The sequence below is a fragment of the Ascidia mentula genome, chromosome 4 (assembly GCF_947561715.1).
Source record: "Ascidia mentula chromosome 4, kaAscMent1.1, whole genome shotgun sequence".
Taxonomy (NCBI): domain Eukaryota; kingdom Metazoa; phylum Chordata; class Ascidiacea; order Phlebobranchia; family Ascidiidae; genus Ascidia; species Ascidia mentula.
Window position 1 is genome coordinate 13914692 of NC_138569.1, and position 23400 is coordinate 13938091.

General features: G+C 42.1%; 10 non-coding genes across 10 annotated transcripts; all 10 read right to left on the bottom strand.

The window, feature by feature from the left end:
• Positions 1 to 2182: 2182 nt before the first annotated feature.
• Trnap-ugg (transfer RNA proline (anticodon UGG)) lies at positions 2183 to 2254 on the bottom strand. The gene has a single exon. It is a non-coding gene; the product is annotated as a tRNA-Pro (tRNA).
• Positions 2255 to 4326: 2072 nt separating this feature from the next.
• Positions 4327 to 4398, bottom strand: Trnap-ugg (transfer RNA proline (anticodon UGG)). Its single transcript has one exon. It is a non-coding gene; the product is annotated as a tRNA-Pro (tRNA).
• Positions 4399 to 6466: 2068 nt separating this feature from the next.
• On the bottom strand, positions 6467 to 6538 carry Trnap-ugg (transfer RNA proline (anticodon UGG)). Its single transcript has one exon. It is a non-coding gene; the product is annotated as a tRNA-Pro (tRNA).
• A 2068-nt stretch (positions 6539 to 8606) lies between these two features.
• Trnap-ugg (transfer RNA proline (anticodon UGG)) lies at positions 8607 to 8678 on the bottom strand. The gene has a single exon. It is a non-coding gene; the product is annotated as a tRNA-Pro (tRNA).
• Positions 8679 to 10748: 2070 nt separating this feature from the next.
• Trnap-ugg (transfer RNA proline (anticodon UGG)) lies at positions 10749 to 10820 on the bottom strand. The gene has a single exon. It is a non-coding gene; the product is annotated as a tRNA-Pro (tRNA).
• A 2068-nt stretch (positions 10821 to 12888) lies between these two features.
• Positions 12889 to 12960, bottom strand: Trnap-ugg (transfer RNA proline (anticodon UGG)). The gene has a single exon. It is a non-coding gene; the product is annotated as a tRNA-Pro (tRNA).
• Positions 12961 to 15028: 2068 nt separating this feature from the next.
• On the bottom strand, positions 15029 to 15100 carry Trnap-ugg (transfer RNA proline (anticodon UGG)). The gene has a single exon. It is a non-coding gene; the product is annotated as a tRNA-Pro (tRNA).
• A 2069-nt stretch (positions 15101 to 17169) lies between these two features.
• Positions 17170 to 17241, bottom strand: Trnap-ugg (transfer RNA proline (anticodon UGG)). Its single transcript has one exon. It is a non-coding gene; the product is annotated as a tRNA-Pro (tRNA).
• A 2068-nt stretch (positions 17242 to 19309) lies between these two features.
• Trnap-ugg (transfer RNA proline (anticodon UGG)) lies at positions 19310 to 19381 on the bottom strand. The gene has a single exon. It is a non-coding gene; the product is annotated as a tRNA-Pro (tRNA).
• Positions 19382 to 21449: 2068 nt separating this feature from the next.
• Trnap-ugg (transfer RNA proline (anticodon UGG)) lies at positions 21450 to 21521 on the bottom strand. Its single transcript has one exon. It is a non-coding gene; the product is annotated as a tRNA-Pro (tRNA).
• Between the last annotated feature and the right edge of the window lie 1879 nt (positions 21522 to 23400).

Sequence of the window (23400 nt, forward strand, 5' to 3'; positions counted from 1 at the left end):
AATTGTCAACTATTCTTTCCAGCTGCAGTGGTTGACATTTTTGGAAAGATCAAGTAATGAGGTAAAACTTAGAGGAGTATAGTTTCAATCAATTTCGTTGCTTCGGCACAAAATCTGGGTATACATGGATCCTTAATCCTTTGTCAATTTTTCGTTGTCACGGAATATTGTCCGTTCCAAATGTGCCTTATCTTTTGAAGACGCTGGAGTTGCGTATGCTTTTTGTTAGCCAAGACACAGTGATTTAGATTAAATGTCAGATTGTTGGACAAGTGCTACAGTCCTCGTTAGTGTAGTGGTAAGTATCCCCGCCTGTCACGCGGTAGACCGGGGTTCGATTCCCCGACGGGGAGGATTGTTTTGACGGATATGCACGTCTGAGATGATGTTCACGTGACTAGAAAGTAGGAAATAAACCTTTGTGTAGCTTGCGATCCACTCCACTTTCAATCGGACGATGGCACTGAAAAGATTATATGCTCGCGCAATATCTTGTTGCCCTCTGTCAATTCTCAATCAGCAAAAAGCGTTTTTTGTTGAATCAATCATCGTTGTGGATGTGACACATTTATGCTTGTGATAATTGTCAACTATTCTTTCCAGCTGCAGTGGTTGACATTTTTGGAAAGATCAAGTAATGAGGTAAAACTTAGAGGAGTATAGTTTCAATCAATTTCGTTGCTTCGGCACAAAATCTGGGTATACATGGATCCTTAATCCTTTGTCAATTTTTCGTTGTCACGGAATATTGTCCGTTCCAAATGTGCCTTATCTTTTGAAGACGCTGGAGTTGCGTATGCTTTTTGTTAGCCAAGACACAGTGATTTAGATTAAATGTCAGATTGTTGGACATGTGCTTCAGTCCTCGTTAGTATAGTGGTAAGTATCCCCGCCTGTCACGCGGGAGACCGGGGTTCGATTCCCCGACGGGGAGAAATTTTATCAGAAATATATTCCATTGCATTTGTCACATGCCGAATGGCCGAATCGTGCTTATTTCATGTTCATAATTGATTTAAAAGGAACAATAGCAAATATAATGTCAGCACTGGTAAGAAGAAGAATGCGTGTATAGATTTCCTGCACAGTAATGTCAACGCAGATATTGCATGGGCGGATAAAAATGGCAACAACGTATGGTGATAAATACGCGAGATTCACGAGTGAACGAGATGAAACTTTTCGTTGTACAACCACGTTTGTTTGGCGCAGGTAATAAACCTCTTATTACGCATAGGCCCTCATCAAATGCCGGCAATGTCTGCCGTGTTGCTTTCGGAGCACTTTAGACATAAGTGAGGCGCACGAAGAGGACGATTTAGGACTGGAATCGACGTCCGATATGGGCATGAATGCTGAAATTCTTGACAGCGGAACACTTGAAGAATTTGTTGATGGGCGGCTTGCATTTGTAAAGATTCTTTCACATTTTCGTATACGCTTGCTTGTGGGATTGTGGTGGCGATCCTGCGTAATACTGTTACGTTGAGACGAAGAGTCGGCATCATCATCGAGGCGGGATCGTTTTCTTGACTTTGGAGTGCTGCAGTTTAGCTCCGGTGGAAAGACACATACTTTCTGGCTAGTTGTGCGCTTTGAAACTTTAGTGATGATTCTTCTTGGTCGAGAGTCAACCTGAAGCGTTTCTTTCAGGACCTGCACACATGCAAAAAGAAACTTGTCAAACAATCGTCGATAGATCTATTGACCAATTTAATAGTCAATTTTCGAAACTTTACATAATTTACATGCTTTTGGGCCACTTACCATGCTGAGAAGAAGAATTCTTCACTTTCGACAGATGTATGCATTACTTGCTCGTGGTGTATTGCGCGTTTCAAAGTAAAAATATATTCTTGTTTTGTCCAATAGGAGTTGATGCGAGTTGTTAGTGGATCTAACTTTTGTGGCAGCCATTTTATATTAATTGTTGAAGAGTGGAAGTAGAAAAAAAGAGAGAAGCTCGCCATTGAGTTCTTTCATCATCCATCAACGCACGTTATCTCAGTGTTGTTTTTCTGAATAACCTTCAAGTTTCTTATCGGCGCCCCGTGTCCGCTTGAAATTTTCGCTCGCTTGCGAAACGTGCCAACCAACTGGAATTTCAAAGAGTCGTCGCAAACTGCGTCACTGACAATCTAAGCATGCACTTATTTCAACAAAAGAGGCTTCAAAGAACTTCGGGCTCGTCCGGGATTTGAACCCGGGACCTCTCGCACCCAAAGCGAGAATCATACCCCTAGACCAACGAGCCGTGGTTGTATATCGTTTAATATACTTTGGGTTATATTGTTAAAAAGTAATTCGTGAAAAAACAACAAAAAATTATTTTCTGACCGACGAAACCAACACAATGCAATGCTTGAGCTGATGTGTGATTGCATGTGAAAAAGTTTGCACAGTCACCATACGATCCTTGGCATGTCCTCGTTAGTATAGTGGTGAGTATCCCCGCCTGTCACGCGGGAGACCGGGGTTCGATTCCCCGACGGGGAGGATTGTTTTGACCGATATGCACGTCTGAGATGATGTTCACGTGACTAGAAAGTAGGAAATAAACCTTTGTGTAGCTTGCGATCCACTCCACTTTCAATCGGACGATGGCACTGAAAAGATTATGCTCGCGCGCGCAATATCTTGTTGCCCTCTGTCAATTCTCAATCAGCAAAAAGCTTTTTTTGTTGAATCAATCATCGTTGTGGATGTGACACATTTATGCTTGTGATAATTGTCAACTATTCTTTCCAGCTGCAGTGGTTGACATTTTTGGAAAGATCAAGTAATGAGGTAAAACTTAGCAGTATAGTTTCAATCAATTTCGTTGCTTCGGCACAAAATCTGGGTACACATGGATCCTTAATCCTTTGTCAATTTTTCGTTGTCACGGAATATTGTCCGTTCCAAATGTGCCTTATCTTTTGAAGACGCTGGAGTTGCGTATGCTTTTTGTTAGCCAAGACACAGTGATTTAGATTAAATGTCAGATTGTTGGACATGTGCTTCAGTCCTCGTTAGTATAGTGTTAAGTATCCCCGCCTGTCACGCGGGAGACCGGGGTTCGATTCCCCGACGGGGAGAAATTTTATCAGAAATATATTCCATTGCATTTGTCACATGTCGAATGGCCGAATCGTGCTTATTTCATGTTTATAATTTATTTAAAAGGAACAATAGCAAATATAATGTCAGCACTGGTAAGAAGAAGAATGCGTGTATAGATTTCCTGCACAGTAATGTCAACGCAGATATTGCATGGGCGGATAAAAATGGCAACAACGTATGGTGATAAATACGCGAGATTCACGAGTGAACGAGATGAAACTTTTCGTTGTACAACCACGTTTGTTTGGCGCAGGTAATAAACCTCTTATTACGCACAGGCCCTCATCAAATGCCGGCAATGTCTGCCGTGTTGCTTTCGGAGCACTTTAGACATAAGTGAGGCGCACGAAGAGGACGATTTAGGACTGGAATCGACGTCCGATATGGGCATGAATGCTGAAATTCTTGACAGCGGAACACTTGAAGAATTTGTTGATGGTCGGCTTGCATTTGTAAAGATTCTTTCACATTTTCGTATACGCTTGCTTGTGGGATTGTGGTGGCGATCCTGCGTAATACTGTTACGTTGAGACGAAGAGTCGGCATCATCATCGAGGCGGGATCGTTTTCTTGACTTTGGAGTGCTGCAGTTTAGCTCCGGTGGAAAGACACATACTTTCTGGCTAGTTGTGCGCTTTGAAACTTTAGTGGTGATTCTTCTTGGTCGAGAGTCAACCTGAAGCGTTTCTTTCAGGACCTGCACACATGCAAAAAGAAACTTGTCAAACAATCGTCGATAGATCTCTTGACCAATTTAATAGTCAATTTTCGAAACTTTACATAATTTACATGCTTTTGGGCCGCTTACCATGCTGAGAAGAAGAACTTCTTCACTTTCGACGAATGTATGCATTACTTGCTCGTGATGTATTGCGCGTTTCAAAGTAAAAATATATTCTTGTTTTGTCCAATAGGAGTTGATGCGAGTTGTTAGTGGATCCAACTTTTGTGGCAGCCATTTTATATTAATTGTTGAAGAGTGGAAGTAGAAAAAAAGAGAGAAACTCGCCATTGAGTTCTTTCATCATCCATCAACGCGCGCTATCTCAGTGTTGTTTTTCTGAATAAACTTCAAGTTTCTTATCGGCGCCCCGTGTCCGCTTCATCTTTTCGCTCGCTTGCGAAACGTGCCAACCAACTGGAATTTCAAAGAGTCGTCGCAAACTGCGTCACTGACAATCTAAGCATGCACTTATTTCAACAAAAGAGGCTTCAAAGAACTTCGAGCTCGTCCGGGATTTGAATCCGGGACCTCTCGCACCCAAAGCGAGAATCATACCCCTAGACCAACGAGCCGTGGTTGTATATCGTTTAATATACTTTGGGTTATATTGTTAAAAAGTAATTCGTGAAAAAGCAACAAAAAATTATTTTCTGACCGACGAAACCAACACAATGCAATGCTTGAGCTGATGTGTGATTGCATGTGAAAAAGTTTGCACAGTCACCATACGATCCTTGGCATGTCCTCGTTAGTATAGTGGTGAGTATCCCCGCCTGTCACGCGGGAGACCGGGGTTCGATTCCCCGACGGGGAGGATTGTTTTGACGGATATGCACGTCTGAGATGATGTTCACGTGACTAGAAAGTAGGAAATAAACCTTTGTGTAACTTGCGATCCACTCCACTTTCAATCGGACGATGGCACTGAAAAGATTATGCTCGCGCAATATCTTGTTGCCCTCTGTCAATTCTCAATCAGCAAAAAGCTTTTTTTGTTGAATCAATCATCGTTGTGGATGTGACACATTTATGCTTGTGATAATTGTCAACTATTCTTTCCAGCTGCAGTGGTTGACATTTTTGGAAAGATCAAGTAATGAGGTAAAACTTAGCAGTACAGTTTCAATCAATTTCGTTGCTTCGGCACAAAATCTGGGTACACATGGATCCTTAATCCTTTGTCAATTTTTCGTTGTCACGGAATATTGTCCGTTCCAAATGTGCCTTATCTTTTGAAGACGCTGGAGTTGCGTATGCTTTTTGTTAGCCAAGACACAGTGATTTAGATTAAATGTCAGATTGTTGGACATGTGCTTCAGTCCTCGTTAGTATAGTGTTAAGTATCCCCGCCTGTCACGCGGGAGACCGGGGTTCGATTCCCCGACGGGGAGAAATTTTATCAGAAATATATTCCATTGCATTTGTCACATGTCGAATGGCCGAATCGTGCTTATTTCATGTTTATAATTTATTTAAAAGGAACAATAGCAAATATAATGTCAGCACTGGTAAGAAGAAGAATGCGTGTAAAGATTTCCTGCACAGTAATGTCAACGCAGATATTGCATGGGCGGATAAAAATGGCAACAACGTATGGTGATAAATACGCGAGATTCACGAGTGAACGAGATGAAACTTTTCGTTGTACAACCACGTTTGTTTGGCGCAGGTAATAAACCTCTTATTACGCACAGGCCCTCATCAAATGCCGGCAATGTCTGCCGTGTTGCTTTCGGAGCACTTTAGACATAAGTGAGGCGCACGAAGAGGACGATTTAGGACTGGAATCGACGTCCGATATGGGCATGAATGCTGAAATTCTTGACAGCGGAACACTTGAAGAATTTGTTGATGGTCGGCTTGCATTTGTAAAGATTCTTTCACATTTTCGTATACGCTTGCTTGTGGGATTGTGGTGGCGATCCTGCGTAATACTGTTACGTTGAGACGAAGAGTCGGCATCATCATCGAGGCGGGATAGTTTTCTTGACTTTGGAGTGCTGCAGTTTAGCTCCGGTGGAAAGACACATACTTTCTGGCTAGTTGTGCGCTTTGAAACTTTAGTGGTGATTCTTCTTGGTCGAGAGTCAACCTGAAGCGTTTCTTTCAGGACCTGCACACATGCAAAAAGAAACTTGTCAAACAATCGTCGATAGATCTCTTGACCAATTTAATAGTCAATTTTCGAAACTTTACATAATTTACATGCTTTTGGGCCGCTTACCATGCTGAGAAGAAGAACTTCTTCACTTTCGACGAATGTATGCATTACTTGCTCGTGATGTATTGCGCGTTTCAAAGTAAAAATATATTCTTGTTTTGTCCAATAGGAGTTGATGCGAGTTGTTAATGGATCCAACTTTTGTGGCAGCCATTTTATATTAATTGTTGAAGAGTGGAAGTAGAAAAAAAGAGAGAAACTCGCCATTGAGTTCTTTCATCATCCATCAACGCGCGCTATCTCAGTGTTGTTTTTCTGAATAAACTTCAAGTTTCTTATCGGCGCCCCGTGTCCGCTTCATCTTTTCGCTCGCTTGCGAAACGTGCCAACCAACTGGAATTTCAAAGAGTCGTCGCAAACTGCGTCACTGACAATCTAAGCATGCACTTATTTCAACAAAAGAGGCTTCAAAGAACTTCGAGCTCGTCCGGGATTTGAATCCGGGACCTCTCGCACCCAAAGCGAGAATCATACCCCTAGACCAACGAGCCGTGGTTGTATATCGTTTAATATACTTTGGGTTATATTGTTAAAAAGTAATTCGTGAAAAAGCAACAAAAAATTATTTTCTGACCGACGAAACCAACACAATGCAATGCTTGAGCTGATGTGTGATTGCATGTGAAAAAGTTTGCACAGTCACCATACGATCCTTGGCATGTCCTCGTTAGTATAGTGGTGAGTATCCCCGCCTGTCACGCGGGAGACCGGGGTTCGATTCCCCGACGGGGAGGATTGTTTTGACGGATATGCACGTCTGAGATGATGTTCACGTGACTAGAAAGTAGGAAATAAACCTTTGTGTAACTTGCGATCCACTCCACTTTCAATCGGACGATGGCACTGAAAAGATTATGCTCGCGCAATATCTTGTTGCCCTCTGTCAATTCTCAATCAGCAAAAAGCTTTTTTTGTTGAATCAATCATCGTTGTGGATGTGACACATTTATGCTTGTGATAATTGTCAACTATTCTTTCCAGCTGCAGTGGTTGACATTTTTGGAAAGATCAAGTAATGAGGTAAAACTTAGCAGTACAGTTTCAATCAATTTCGTTGCTTCGGCACAAAATCTGGGTACACATGGATCCTTAATCCTTTGTCAATTTTTCGTTGTCACGGAATATTGTCCGTTCCAAATGTGCCTTATCTTTTGAAGACGCTGGAGTTGCGTATGCTTTTTGTTAGCCAAGACACAGTGATTTAGATTAAATGTCAGATTGTTGGACATGTGCTTCAGTCCTCGTTAGTATAGTGTTAAGTATCCCCGCCTGTCACGCGGGAGACCGGGGTTCGATTCCCCGACGGGGAGAAATTTTATCAGAAATATATTCCATTGCATTTGTCACATGTCGAATGGCCGAATCGTGCTTATTTCATGTTTATAATTTATTTAAAAGGAACAATAGCAAATATAATGTCAGCACTGGTAAGAAGAAGAATGCGTGTATAGATTTCCTGCACAGTAATGTCAACGCAGATATTGCATGGGCGGATAAAAATGGCAACAACGTATGGTGATAAATACGCGAGATTCACGAGTGAACGAGATGAAACTTTTCGTTGTACAACCACGTTTGTTTGGCGCAGGTAATAAACCTCTTATTACGCACAGGCCCTCATCAAATGCCGGCAATGTCTGCCGTGTTGCTTTCGGAGCACTTTAGACATAAGTGAGGCGCACGAAGAGGACGATTTAGGACTGGAATCGACGTCCGATATGGGCATGAATGCTGAAATTCTTGACAGCGGAACACTTGAAGAATTTGTTGATGGTCGGCTTGCATTTGTAAAGATTCTTTCACATTTTCGTATACGCTTGCTTGTGGGATTGTGGTGGCGATCCTGCGTAATACTGTTACGTTGAGACGAAGAGTCGGCATCATCATCGAGGCGGGATCGTTTTCTTGACTTTGGAGTGCTGCAGTTTAGCTCCGGTGGAAAGACACATACTTTCTGGCTAGTTGTGCGCTTTGAAACTTTAGTGATGATTCTTCTTGGTCGAGAGTCAACCTGAAGCGTTTCTTTCAGGACCTGCACACATGCAAAAAGAAACTTGTCAAACAATTGTCGATAGATCTCTTGACCAATATAATGGTCATTTTTCGAAACTTTACATAATTTACATGCTTTTGGGCCACTTACCATGCTGAGAAGAAGAACTTCTTCACTTTCGACGAATGTATGCATTACTTGCTCGTGATGTATTGCGCGTTTCAAAGTAAAAATATATTCTTGTTTTGTCCAATAGGAGTTGATGCGAGTTGTTAGTGGATCCAAGTTTTGTGGCAGCCATTTTATATTAATTGTTGAAGAGTGGAAGTAGAAAAAAAGAGAGAAACTCGCCCTTGAGTTCTTTCATCATCCATCAACGCGCGCTATCTCAGTGTTGTTTTTCTGAATAAACTTCAAGTTTCTTATCGGCGCCCCGTGTCCGCTTCATCTTTTCGCTCGCTTGCGAAACGTGCCAACCAACTGGAATTTCAAAGAGTCGTCGCAAACTGCGTCACTGACAATCTAAGCATGCACTTATTTCAACAAAAGAGGCTTCAAAGAACTTCGAGCTCGTCCGGGATTTGAATCCGGGACCTCTCGCACCCAAAGCGAGAATCATACCCCTAGACCAACGAGCCGTGGTTGTATATCGTTTAATATACTTTGGGTTATATTGTTAAAAAGTAATTCGTGAAAAAGCAACAAAAAATTATTTTCTGACCGACGAAACCAACACAATGCAATGCTTGAGCTGATGTGTGATTGCATGTGAAAAAGTTTGCACAGTCACCATACGATCCTTGGCATGTCCTCGTTAGTATAGTGGTGAGTATCCCCGCCTGTCACGCGGGAGACCGGGGTTCGATTCCCCGACGGGGAGGATTGTTTTGACCGATATGCACGTCTGAGATGATGTTCACGTGACTAGAAAGTAGGAAATAAACCTTTGTGTAGCTTGCGATCCACTCCACTTTCAATCGGACGATGGCACTGAAAAGATTATGCTCGCGCGCAATATCTTGTTGCCCTCTGTCAATTCTCAATCAGCAAAAAGCTTTTTTTGTTGAATCAATCATCGTTGTGGATGTGACACATTTATGCTTGTGATAATTGTCAACTATTCTTTCCAGCTGCAGTGGTTGACATTTTTGGAAAGATCAAGTAATGAGGTAAAACTTAGCAGTATAGTTTCAATCAATTTCGTTGCTTCGGCACAAAATCTGGGTACACATGGATCCTTAATCCTTTGTCAATTTTTCGTTGTCACGGAATATTGTCCGTTCCAAATGTGCCTTATCTTTTGAAGACGCTGGAGTTGCGTATGCTTTTTGTTAGCCAAGACACAGTGATTTAGATTAAATGTCAGATTGTTGGACATGTGCTTCAGTCCTCGTTAGTATAGTGTTAAGTATCCCCGCCTGTCACGCGGGAGACCGGGGTTCGATTCCCCGACGGGGAGAAATTTTATCAGAAATATATTCCATTGCATTTGTCACATGTCGAATGGCCGAATCGTGCTTATTTCATGTTTATAATTTATTTAAAAGGAACAATAGCAAATATAATGTCAGCACTGGTAAGAAGAAGAATGCGTGTATAGATTTCCTGCACAGTAATGTCAACGCAGATATTGCATGGGCGGATAAAAATGGCAACAACGTATGGTGATAAATACGCGAGATTCACGAGTGAACGAGATGAAACTTTTCGTTGTACAACCACGTTTGTTTGGCGCAGGTAATAAACCTCTTATTACGCACAGGCCCTCACCAAATGCCGGCAATGTCTGCCGTGTTGCTTTCGGAGCACTTTAGACATAAGTGAGGCGCACGAAGAGGACGATTTAGGACTGGAATCGACGTCCGATATGGGCATGAATGCTGAAATTCTTGACAGCGGAACACTTGAAGAATTTGTTGATGGTCGGCTTGCATTTGTAAAGATTCTTTCACATTTTCGTATACGCTTGCTTGTGGGATTGTGGTGGCGATCCTGCGTAATACTGTTACGTTGAGACGAAGAGTCGGCATCATCATCGAGGCGGGATCGTTTTCTTGACTTTGGAGTGCTGCAGTTTAGCTCCGGTGGAAAGACACATACTTTCTGGCTAGTTGTGCGCTTTGAAACTTTAGTGGTGATTCTTCTTGGTCGAGAGTCAACCTGAAGCGTTTCTTTCAGGACCTGCACACATGCAAAAAGAAACTTGTCAAACAATCGTCGATAGATCTCTTGACCAATTTAATAGTCAATTTTCGAAACTTTACATAATTTACATGCTTTTGGGCCGCTTACCATGCTGAGAAGAAGAACTTTTTCACTTTCGACGAATGTATGCATTACTTGCTCGTGATGTATTGCGCGTTTCAAAGTAAAAATATATTCTTGTTTTGTCCAATAGGAGTTGATGCGAGTTGTTAGTGGATCCAACTTTTGTGGCAGCCATTTTATATTAATTGTTGAAGAGTGGAAGTAGAAAAAAAGAGAGAAACTCGCCATTGAGTTCTTTCATCATCCATCAACGCGCGCTATCTCAGTGTTGTTTTTCTGAATAAACTTCAAGTTTCTTATCGGCGCCCCGTGTCCGCTTCATCTTTTCGCTCGCTTGCGAAACGTGCCAACCAATTGGAATTTCAAAGAGTCGTCGCAAACTGCGTCACTGACAATCTAAGCATGCTCTTATTTCAACAAAAGAGGCTTCAAAGAACTTCGGGCTCGTCCTGGATTTGAACCCGGGACCTCTCGCACCCAAAGCGAGAATCATACCCCTAGACCAACGAGCCGTGGTTGTATATCGTTTAATATACTTTGGGTTATATTGTTAAAAAGTAATTCGTGAAAAAACAACAAAAAATTATTTTCTGACCGACGAAACCAACACAATGCAATGCTTGAGCTGATGTGTGATTGCATGTGAAAAAGTTTGCACAGTCACCATACGATCCTTGGCATGTCCTCGTTAGTATAGTGGTGAGTATCCCCGCCTGTCACGCGGGAGACCGGGGTTCGATTCCCCGACGGGGAGGATTGTTTTGACGGATATGCACGTCTGAGATGATGTTCACGTGACTAGAAAGTAGGAAATAAACCTTTGTGTAACTTGCGATCCACTCCACTTTCAATCGGACGATGGCACTGAAAAGATTATGCTCGCGCAATATCTTGTTGCCCTCTGTCAATTCTCAATCAGCAAAAAGCGTTTTTTGTTGAATCAATTATCGTTGTGGATCTGACACATTTATGCTTGTGATAATTGTCAACTATTCATTCCAGCTGCAGTGGTTGACATTTTTGGAAAGATCAAGTAATGAGGTAAAACTTAGCAGTATAGTTTCAATCAATTTCGTTGCTTCGGCACAAAATCTGGGTATACATGGATCCTTAAACCTTTGTCAATTTTTCGTTGTCACGGAATATTGTCCGTTCCAAATGTGCCTTATCTTTTGAAGACGCTGGAGTTGCGTATGCTTTTTGTTAGCCAAGACACAGTGATTTAGATTAAATGTCAGATTGTTGGACATGTGCTTCAGTCCTCGTTAGTATAGTGGTAAGTATCCCCGCCTGTCACGCGGGAGACCGGGGTTCGATTCCCCGACGGGGAGAAATTTTATCAGAAATATATTCCATTGCATTTGTCACATGCCGAATGGCCGAATCGTGCTTATTTCATGTTCATAATTTATTTAAAAGGAACAATAGCAAATATAATGTCAGCACTGGTAAGAAGAAGAATGCGTGTATAGATTTCCTGCACAGTAATGTCAACGCAGATATTGCATGGGCGGATAAAAATGGCAACAACGTATGGTGATAAATACGCGAGATTCACGAGTGAACGAGATGAAACTTTTCGTTGTACAACCACGTTTGTTTGGCGCAGGTAATAAACCTCTTATTACGCACAGGCCCTCATCAAATGCCGACAATGTCTGCCGTGTTGCTTTCGGAGCACTTTAGACATAAGTGAGGCGCACGAAGAGGACGATTTAGGACTGGAATCGACGTCCGATATGGGCATGAATGCTGAAATTCTTGACAGCGGAACACTTGAAGAATTTGTTGATGGTCGGCTTGCATTTGTAAAGATTCTTTCACATTTTCGTATACGCTTGCTTGTGGGATTGTGGTGGCGATCCTGCGTAATACTGTTACGTTGAGACGAAGAGTCGGCATCATCATCGAGGCGGGATCGTTTTCTTGACTTTGGAGTGCTGCAGTTTAGCTCCGGTGGAAAGACACATACTTTCTGGCTAGTTGTGCGCTTTGAAACTTTAGTGATGATTCTTCTTGGTCGAGAGTCAACCTGAAGCGTTTCTTTCAGGACCTGCACACATGCAAAAAGAAACTTGTCAAACAATCGTCGATAGATCTCTTGACCAATTTAATAGTCAATTTTCGAAACTTTACATAATTTACATGCTTTTGGGCCACTTACCATGCTGAGAAGAAGAACTTCTTCACTTTCGACGAATGTATGCATTACTTGCTCGTGATGTATTGCGCGTTTCAAAGTAAAAATATATTCTTGTTTTGTCCAATAGGAGTTGATGCAAGTTGTTAATGGATCCAACTTTTGTGGCAGCCATTTTATATTAATTGTTGAAGAGTGGAAGTAGAAAAAAAGAGAGAAACTCGCCATTGAGTTCTTTCATCATCCATCAACGCGCGTTATCTCAGTGTTGTTTTTCTGAATAACCTTCAAGTTTCCTATCGGCGTCCCGTGTCCGCTTCATCTTTTCGCTCGCTTGCGAAACGTGCCAACCAATTGGAATTTCAAAGAGTCGTCGCAAACTGCGTCACTGACAATCTAAGCATGCTCTTATTTCAACAAAAGAGGCTTCAAAGAACTTCGGGCTCGTCCTGGATTTGAACCCGGGACCTCTCGCACCCAAAGCGAGAATCATACCCCTAGACCAACGAGCCGTGGTTGTATATCGTTTAATATACTTTGGGTTATATTGTTAAAAAGTAATTCGTGAAAAAACAACAAAAAATTATTTTCTGACCGACGAAACCAACACAATGCAATGCTTGAGCTGATGTGTGATTGCATGTGAAAAAGTTTGCACAGTCACCATACGATCCTTGGCATGTCCTCGTTAGTATAGTGGTGAGTATCCCCGCCTGTCACGCGGGAGACCGGGGTTCGATTCCCCGACGGGGAGGATTGTTTTGACGGATATGCACGTCTGAGATGATGTTCACGTGACTAGAAAGTAGGAAATAAACCTTTGTGTAACTTGCGATCCACTCCACTTTCAATCGGACGATGGCACTGAAAAGATTATGCTCGCGCAATATCTTGTTGCCCTCTGTCAATTCTCAATCAGCAAAAAGCGTTTTTTGTTGAATCAATTATCGTTGTGGATCTGACACATTTATGCTTGTGATAATTGTCAACTATTCATTCCAGCTGCAGTGGTTGACATTTTTGGAAAGATCAAGTAATGAGGTAAAACTTAGCAGTATAGTTTCAATCAATTTCGTTGCTTCGGCACAAAATCTGGGTATACATGGATCCTTAATCCTTTGTCAATTTTTCGTTGTCACGGAATATTGTCCGTTCCAAATGTGCCTTATCTTTTGAAGACGCTGGAGTTGCGTATGCTTTTTGTTAGCCAAGACACAGTGATTTAGATTAAATGTCAGATTGTTGGACATGTGCTTCAGTCCTCGTTAGTATAGTGGTAAGTATCCCCGCCTGTCACGCGGGAGACCGGGGTTCGATTCCCCGACGGGGAGAAATTTTATCAGAAATATATTCCATTGCATTTGTCACATGCCGAATGGCCGAATCGTGCTTATTTCATGTTCATAATTTATTTAAAAGGAACAATAGCAAATATAATGTCAGCACTGGTAAGAAGAAGAATGCGTGTATAGATTTCCTGCACAGTAATGTCAACGCAGATATTGCATGGGCGGATAAAAATGGCAACAACGTATGGTGATAAATACGCGAGATTCACGAGTGAACGAGATGAAACTTTTCCTTGTACAACCACGTTTGTTTGGCGCAGGTAATAAACCTCTTATTACGCACAGGCCCTCATCAAATGCCGACAATGTCTGCCGTGTTGCTTTCGGAGCACTTTAGACATAAGTGAGGCGCACGAAGAGGACGATTTAGGACTGGAATCGACGTCCGATATGGGCATGAATGCTGAAATTCTTGACAGCGGGACACTTGAAGAATTTGTTGATGGTCGGCTTGCATTTGTAAAGATTCTTTCACATTTTCGTATACGCTTGCTTGTGGGATTGTGGTGGCGATCCTGCGTAATACTGTTACGTTGAGACGAAGAGTCGGCATCATCATCGAGGCGGGATCGTTTTCTTGACTTTGGAGTGCTGCAGTTTAGCTCCGGTGGAAAGACACATACTTTCTGGCTAGTTGTGCGCTTTGAAACTTTAGTGATGATTCTTCTTGGTCGAGAGTCAACCTGAAGCGTTTCTTTCAGGACCTGCACACATGCAAAAAGAAACTTGTCAAACAATCGTCGATAGATCTCTTGACCAATTTAATAGTCAATTTTCGAAACTTTACATAATTTACATGCTTTTGGGCCACTTACCATGCTGAGAAGAAGAACTTCTTCACTTTCGACGAATGTATGCATTACTTGCTCGTGATGTATTGCGCGTTTCAAAGTAAAAATATATTCTTGTTTTGTCCAATAGGAGTTGATGCGAGTTGTTAATGGATCCAACTTTTGTGGCAGCCATTTTATATTAATTGTTGAAGAGTGGAAGTAGAAAAAAAGAGAGAAACTCGCCCTTGAGTTCTTTCATCATCCATCAACGCGCGTTATCTCAGTGTTGTTTTTCTGAATAACCTTCAAGTTTCTTATCGGCGCCCCGTGTCCGCTTCATCTTTTCGCTCGCTTGCGAAACGTGCCAACCAACTGGAATTTCAAAGAGTCGTCGCAAACTGCGTCACTGACAATCTAAGCATGCACTTATTTCAACAAAAGAGGCTTCAAAGAACTTCGGGCTCGTCCGGGATTTGAACCCGGGACCTCTCGCACCCAAAGCGAGAATCATACCCCTAGACCAACGAGCCGTGGTTGTATATCGTTTAATATACTTTGGGTTATATTGTTAAAAAGTAATTCGTGAAAAAACAACAAAAAATTATTTTCTGACCGACGAAACCAACACAATGCAATGCTTGAGCTGATGTGTGATTGCATGTGAAAAAGTTTGCACAGTCACCATACGATCCTTGGCATGTCCTCGTTAGTATAGTGGTGAGTATCCCCGCCTGTCACGCGGGAGACCGGGGCTCGATTCCCCGACGGGGAGGATTGTTTTGACGGATATGCACGTCTGAGATGATGTTCACGTGACTAGAAAGTAGAAAATAAACCTTTGTGTAACTTGCGATCCACTCCACTTTCAATCGGACGATGGCACTGAAAAGATTATGCTCGCGCAATATCTTGTTGCCCTCTGTCAATTCTCAATCAGCAAAAAGCGTTTTTTGTTGAATCAATCATCGTTGTGGATCTGACACATTTATGCTTGTGATAATTGTCAACTATTCTTTCCAGCTGCAGTGGTTGACATTTTTGGAAAGATCAAGTAATGAGGTGAAACTTAGCAGTATAGTTTCAATCAATTTCGTTGCTTCGGCACAAAATCTGGGTATACATGGATCCTTAATCCTTTGTCAATTTTTCGTTGTCACGGAATATTGTCCGTTCCAAATGTGCCTTATCTTTTGAAGACGCTGGAGTTGCGTATGCTTTTTGTTAGCCAAGACACAGTGATTTAGATTAAATGTCAGATTGTTGGACATGTGCTTCAGTCCTCGTTAGTATAGTGGTAAGTATCCCCGCCTGTCACGCGGGAGACCGGGGTTCGATTCCCCCATGGGGAGAAATTTTATCAGAAATATATTCCATTGCATTTGTCACATGCCGAATGGCCGAATCGTGCTTATTTCATGTTCATAATTTATTCAAAAAGGAACAATAGCAAATATAATGTCAGCACTGGTAAGAAGAAGAATGCGTGTATAGATTTCCTGCACAGTAATGTCAACGCAGATATTGCATGGGCGGATAAATATGGCAACAACGTATGGTGATAAATACGCGAGATTCACGAGTGAACGAGATGAAACTTTTCGTTGTACAACCACGTTTGTTTGGCGCAGGTAATAAACCTCTTATTACGCACAGGCCCTCATCAAATGCCGACAATGTCTGCCGTGTTGCTTTCGGAGCACTTTAGACATAAGTGAGGCGCACGAAGAGGACGATTTAGGACTGGAATCGACGTCCGATATGGGCATGAATGCTGAAATTCTTGACAGCGGGACACTTGAAGAATTTGTTGATGGTCGGCTTGCATTTGTAAAGATTCTTTCACATTTTCGTATACGCTTGCTTGTGGGATTGTGGTGGCGATCCTGCGTAATACTGTTACGTTGAGACGAAGAGTCGGCATCATCATCGAGGCGGGATCGTTTTCTTGACTTTGGAGTGCTGCAGTTTAGCTCCGGTGGAAAGACACATACTTTCTGGCTAGTTGTGCGCTTTGAAACTTTAGTGATGATTCTTCTTGGTCGAGAGTCAACCTGAAGCGTTTCTTTCAGGACCTGCACACATGCAAAAAGAAACTTGTCAAACAATCGTCGATAGATCTCTTGACCAATTTAATAGTCAATTTTCGAAACTTTACATAATTTACATGCTTTTGGGCCACTTACCATGCTGAGAAGAAGAACTTCTTCACTTTCGACGAATGTATGCATTACTTGCTCGTGATGTATTGCGCGTTTCAAAGTAAAAATATATTCTTGTTTTGTCCAATAGGAGTTGATGCAAGTTGTTAATGGATCCAACTTTTGTGGCAGCCATTTTATATTAATTGTTGAAGAGTGGAAGTAGAAAAAAAGAGAGAAACTCGCCATTGAGTTCTTTCATCATCCATCAACGCGCGTTATCTCAGTGTTGTTTTTCTGAATAACCTTCAAGTTTCTTATCGGCGCCCCGTGTCCGCTTCATCTTTTCGCTCGCTTGCGAAGCGTGCCAACCAACTGGAATTTCAAAGAGTCGTCGCAAACTGCGTCACTGACAATCTAAGCATGCACTTATTTCAACAAAAGAGGCTTCAAAGAACTTCGGGCTCGTCCGGGATTTGAACCCGGGACCTCTCGCACCCAAAGCGAGAATCATACCCCTAGACCAACGAGCCGTGGTTGTATATCGTTTAATATACTTTGGGTTATATTGTTAAAAAGTAATTCGTGAAAAAACAACAAAAAATTATTTTCTGACCGACGAAACCAACACAATGCAATGCTTGAGCTGATGTGTGATTGCATGTGAAAAAGTTTGCACAGTCACCATACGATCCTTGGCATGTCCTCGTTAGTATAGTGGTGAGTATCCCCGCCTGTCACGCGGGAGACCGGGGTTCGATTCCCCGACGGGGAGGATTGTTTTGACGGATATGCACGTCTGAGATGATGTTCACGAGACTAGAAAGTAGGAAATAAACCTTTGTGTAACTTGCGATCCACTCCACTTTCAATCGGACGATGGCACTGAAAAGATTATGCTCGCGCAATATCTTGTTGCCCTCTGTCAATTCTCAATCAGCAAAAAGCGTTTTTTGTTGAATCAATTATCGTTGTGGATCTGACACATTTATGCTTGTGATAATTGTCAACTATTCATTCCAGCTGCAGTGGTTGACATTTTTGGAAAGATCAAGTAATGAGGTAAAACTTAGCAGTATAGTTTCAATCAATTTCGTTGCTTCGGCACAAAATCTGGGTATACATGGATCCTTAATCCTTTGTCAATTTTTCGTTGTCACGGAATATTGTCCGTTCCAAATGTGCCTTATCTTTTGAAGACGCTGGAGTTGCGTATGCTTTTTGTTAGCCAAGACACAGTGATTTAGATTAAATGTCAGATTGTTGGACATGTGCTTCAGTCCTCGTTAGTATAGTGGTAAGTATCCCCGCCTGTCACGCGGGAGACCGGGGTTCGATTCCCCCATGGGGAGAAATTTTATCAGAAATATATTCCATTGCATTTGTCACATGCCGAATGGCCGAATCGTGCTTATTTCATGTTCATAATTTATTTAAAAGGAACAATAGCAAATATAATGTCAGCACTGGTAAGAAGAAGAATGCGTGTATAGATTTCCTGCACAGTAATGTCAACGCAGATATTGCATGGGCGGATAAAAATGGCAACAACGTATGGTGATAAATACGCGAGATTCACGAGTGAACGAGATGAAACTTTTCGTTGTACAACCACGTTTGTTTGGCGCAGGTAATAAACCTCTTATTACGCACAGGCCCTCATCAAATGCCGACAATGTCTGCCGTGTTGCTTTCGGAGCACTTTAGACATAAGTGAGGCGCACGAAGAGGACGATTTAGGACTGGAATCGACGTCCGATATGGGCATGAATGCTGAAATTCTTGACAGCGGGACACTTGAAGAATTTGTTGATGGTCGGCTTGCATTTGTAAAGATTCTTTCACATTTTCGTATACGCTTGCTTGTGGGATTGTGGTGGCGATCCTGCGTAATACTGTTACGTTTAGACGAAGAGTCGGCATCATCATCGAGGCGGGATCGTTTTCTTGACTTTGGAGTGCTGCAGTTTAGCTCCGGTGGAAAGACACATACTTTCTGGCTAGTTGTGCGCTTTGAAACTTTAGTGATGATTCTTCTTGGTCGAGAGTCAACCTGAAGCGTTTCTTTCAGGACCTGCACACATGCAAAAAGAAACTTGTCAAACAATCGTCGATAGATCTCTTGACCAATTTAATAGTCAATTTTCGAAACTTTACATAATTTACATGCTTTTGGGCCACTTACCATGCTGAGAAGAAGAACTTCTTCACTTTCGACGAATGTATGCATTACTTGCTCGTGATGTATTGCGCGTTTCAAAGTAAAAATATATTCTTGTTTTGTCCAATAGGAGTTGATGCAAGTTGTTAATGGATCCAACTTTTGTGGCAGCCATTTTATATTAATTGTTGAAGAGTGGAAGTAGAAAAAAAGAGAGAAACTCGCGATTGAGTTCTTTCATCATCCATCAACGCGCGTTATCTCAGTGTTGTTTTTCTGAATAACCTTCAAGTTTCCTATCGGCGTCCCGTGTCCGCTTCATCTTTTCGCTCGCTTGCGAAACGTGCCAACCAATTGGAATTTCAAAGAGTCGTCGCAAACTGCGTCACTGACAATCTAAGCATGCTCTTATTTCAACAAAAGAGGCTTCAAAGAACTTCGGGCTCATCCGGGATTTGAACCCGGGACCTCTCGCACCCAAAGCGAGAATCATACCCCTAGACCAACGAGCCGTGGTTGTATATCGTTTAATATACTTTGGGTTATATTGTTAAAAAGTAATTCGTGAAAAAACAACAAAAAATTATTTTCTGACCGACGAAACCAACACAATGCAATGCTTGAGCTGATGTGTGATTGCATGTGAAAAAGTTTGCACAGTCACCATACGATCCTTGGCATGTCCTCGTTAGTATAGTGGTGAGTATCCCCGCCTGTCACGCGGGAGACCGGGGTTCGATTCCCCGACGGGGAGGATTGTTTTGACGGATATGCACGTCTGAGATGATGTTCACGTGACTAGAAAGTAGGAAATAAACCTTTGTGTAACTTGCGATCCACTCCACTTTCAATCGGACGATGGCACTGAAAAGATTATGCTCGCGCAATATCTTGTTGCCCTCTGTCAATTCTCAATCAGCAAAAAGCGTTTTTTGTTGAATCAATCATCGTTGTGGATCTGACACATTTATGCTTGTGATAATTGTCAACTATTCTTTCCAGCTGCAGTGGTTGACATTTTTGGAAAGATCAAGTAATGAGGTAAAACTTAGCAGTATAGTTTCAATCAATTTCGTTGCTTCGGCACAAAATCTGGGTATACATGGATCCTTAATCCTTTGTCAATTTTTCGTTGTCACGGAATATTGTCCGTTCCAAATGTGCCTTATCTTTTGTAGACGCTGGAGTTGCGTATGCTTTTTGTTAGCCAAGACACAGTGATTTAGATTAAATGTCAGATTGTTGGACATGTGCTTCAGTCCTCGTTAGTATAGTGGTAAGTATCCCCGCCTGTCACGCGGGAGACCGGGGTTCGATTCCCCGACGGGGAGAAATTTTATCAGAAATATATTCCATTGCATTTGTCACATGCCGAATGGCCGAATCGTGCTTATTTCATGTTCATAATTTATTTAAAAGGAACAATAGCAAATATAATGTCAGCACTGGTAAGAAGAAGAATGCGTGTATAGATTTCCTGCACAGTAATGTCAACGCAGATATTGCATGGGCGGATAAAAATGGCAACAACGTATGGTGATAAATACGCGAGATTCACGAGTGAACGAGATGAAACTTTTCGTTGTACAACCACGTTTGTTTGGCGCAGGTAATAAACCTCTTATTACGCACAGGCCCTCATCAAATGCCGACAATGTCTGCCGTGTTGCTTTCGGAGCACTTTAGACATAAGTGAGGCGCACGAAGAGGACGATTTAGGACTGGAATCGACGTCCGATATGGGCATGAATGCTAAAATTCTTGACAGCGGGACACTTGAAGAATTTGTTGATGGTCGGCTTGCATTTGTAAAGATTCTTTCACATTTTCGTATACGCTTGCTTGTGGGATTGTGGTGGCGATCCTGCGTAATACTGTTACGTTGAGACGAAGAGTCGGCATCATCATCGAGGCGGGATCGTTTTCTTGACTTTGGAGTGCTGCAGTTTAGCTCCGGTGGAAAGACACATACTTTCTGGCTAGTTGTGCGCTTTGAAACTTTAGTGATGATTCTTCTTGGTCGAGAGTCAACCTGAAGCGTTTCTTTCAGGACCTGCACACATGCAAAAAGAAACTTGTCAAACAATCGTCGATAGATCTCTTGACCAATTTAATAGTCAATTTTCGAAACTTTACATAATTTACATGCTTTTGGGCCACTTACCATGCTGAGAAGAAGAACTTCTTCACTTTCGACGAATGTATGCATTACTTGCTCGTGATGTATTGCGCGTTTCAAAGTAAAAATATATTCTTGTTTTGTCCAATAGGAGTTGATGCGAGTTGTTAATGGATCCAACTTTTGTGGCAGCCATTTTATATTAATTGTTGAAGAGTGGAAGTAGAAAAAAAGAGAGAAACTCGCCATTGAGTTCTTTCATCATCCATCAACGCGCGTTATCTCAGTGTTGTTTTTCTGAATAACCTTCAAGTTTCTTATCGGCGCCCCGTGTCCGCTTCATCTTTTCGCTCGCTTGCGAAACGTGCCAACCAACTGGAATTTCAAAGAGTCGTCGCAAACTGCATCACTGACAATCTAAGCATGCTCTTATTTCAACAAAAGAGGCTTCAAAGAACTTCGGGCTCGTCCGGGATTTGAACCCGGGACCTCTCGCACCCAAAGCGAGAATCATACCCCTAGACCAACGAGCCGTGGTTGTATATCGTTTAATATACTTTGGGTTATATTGTTAAAAAGTAATTCGTGAAAAAACAACAAAAAATTATTTTCTGACCGACGAAACCAACACAATGCAATGCTTGAGCTGATGTGTGATTGCATGTGAAAAAGTTTGCACAGTCACCATACGATCCTTGGCATGTCCTCGTTAGTATAGTGGTGAGTATCCCCGCCTGTCACGCGGGAGACCGGGGTTCGATTCCCCGACGGGGAGGATTGTTTTGACGGATATGCACGTCTGAGATGATGTTCACGTGACTAGAAAGTAGGAAATAAACCTTTGTGTAACTTGCGATCCACTCCACTTTCAATCGGACGATGGCACTGAAAAGATTATGCTCGCGCAATATCTTGTTGCCCTCTGTCAATTCTCAATCAGCAAAAAGCGTTTTTTGTTGAATCAATCATCGTTGTGGATCTGACACATTTATGCTTGTGATAATTGTCAACTATTCTTTCCAGCTGCAGTGGTTGACATTTTTGGAAAGATCAAGTAATGAGGTAAAACTTAGCAGTATAGTTTCAATCAATTTCGTTGCTTCGGCACAAAATCCGGGTATACATGGATCCTTAATCCTTTGTCAATTTTTCGTTGTCACGGAATATTGTCCGTTCCAAATGTGCCTTATCTTTTGAAGACGCTGGAGTTGCGTATGCTTTTTGTTAGCCAAGACACAGTGATTTAGATTAAATGTCAGATTGTTGGACATGTGCTTCAGTCCTCGTTAGTATAGTGGTAAGTATCCCCGCCTGTCACGCGGGAGACCGGGGTTCGATTCCCCCATGGGGAGAAATTTTATCAGAAATATATTCCATTGCATTTGTCACATGCCGAATGGCCGAATCGTGCTTATTTCATGTTCATAATTTATTTAAAAGGAACAATAGCAAATATAATGTCAGCACTGGTAAGAAGAAGAATGCGTGTATAGATTTCCTGCACAGTAATGTCAACGCAGATATTGCATGGGCGGATAAAAATGGCAACAACGTATGGTGATAAATACGCGAGATTCACGAGTGAACGAGATGAAACTTTTCGTTGTACAACCACGTTTGTTTGGCGCAGGTAATAAACCTCTTATTACGCACAGGCCCTCATCAAATGCCGACAATGTCTGCCGTGTTGCTTTCGGAGCACTTTAGACATAAGTTGAGCTGATGTGTGATTGCATGTGAAAAAGTTTGCACAGTCACCATACGATCCTTGGCATGTCCTCGTTAGTATAGTGGTGAGTAACCCCGCCTGTCACGCGGGAGACCGGGGTTCGATTCCCCGACGGGGAGGATTGTTTTGACGGATATGCACGTCTGAGATGATGTTCACGTGACTAGAAAACTATTCTTTTCAGCTGCAGTGGTTGACATTTTTGGAAAGATCAAGTAATGAGGTAAAACTTAGCAGTATAGTTTCAATCAATTTCGTTGCTTCGGCACAAAATCCGGGTATACATGGATCCTTAATCCTTTGTCAATTTTTCGTTGTCACGGAATATTGTCCGTTCCAAATGTGCCTTATCTTTTGAAGACGCTGGAGTTGCGTATGCTTTTTGTTAGCCAAGACACAGTGATTTAGATTAAATGTCAGATTGTTGGACATGTGCTTCAGTCCTCGTTAGTATAGTGGTAAGTATCCCCGCCTGTCACGCGGGAGACCGGGGTTCGATTCCCCCATGGGGAGAAATTTTATCAGAAATATATTCCATTGCATTTGTCACATGCCGAATGGCCGAATCGTGCTTATTTCATGTTCATAATTTATTTAAAAGGAACAATAGCAAATATAATGTCAGCACTGGTAAGAAGAAGAATGCGTGTATAGATTTCCTGCACAGTAATGTCAACGCAGAT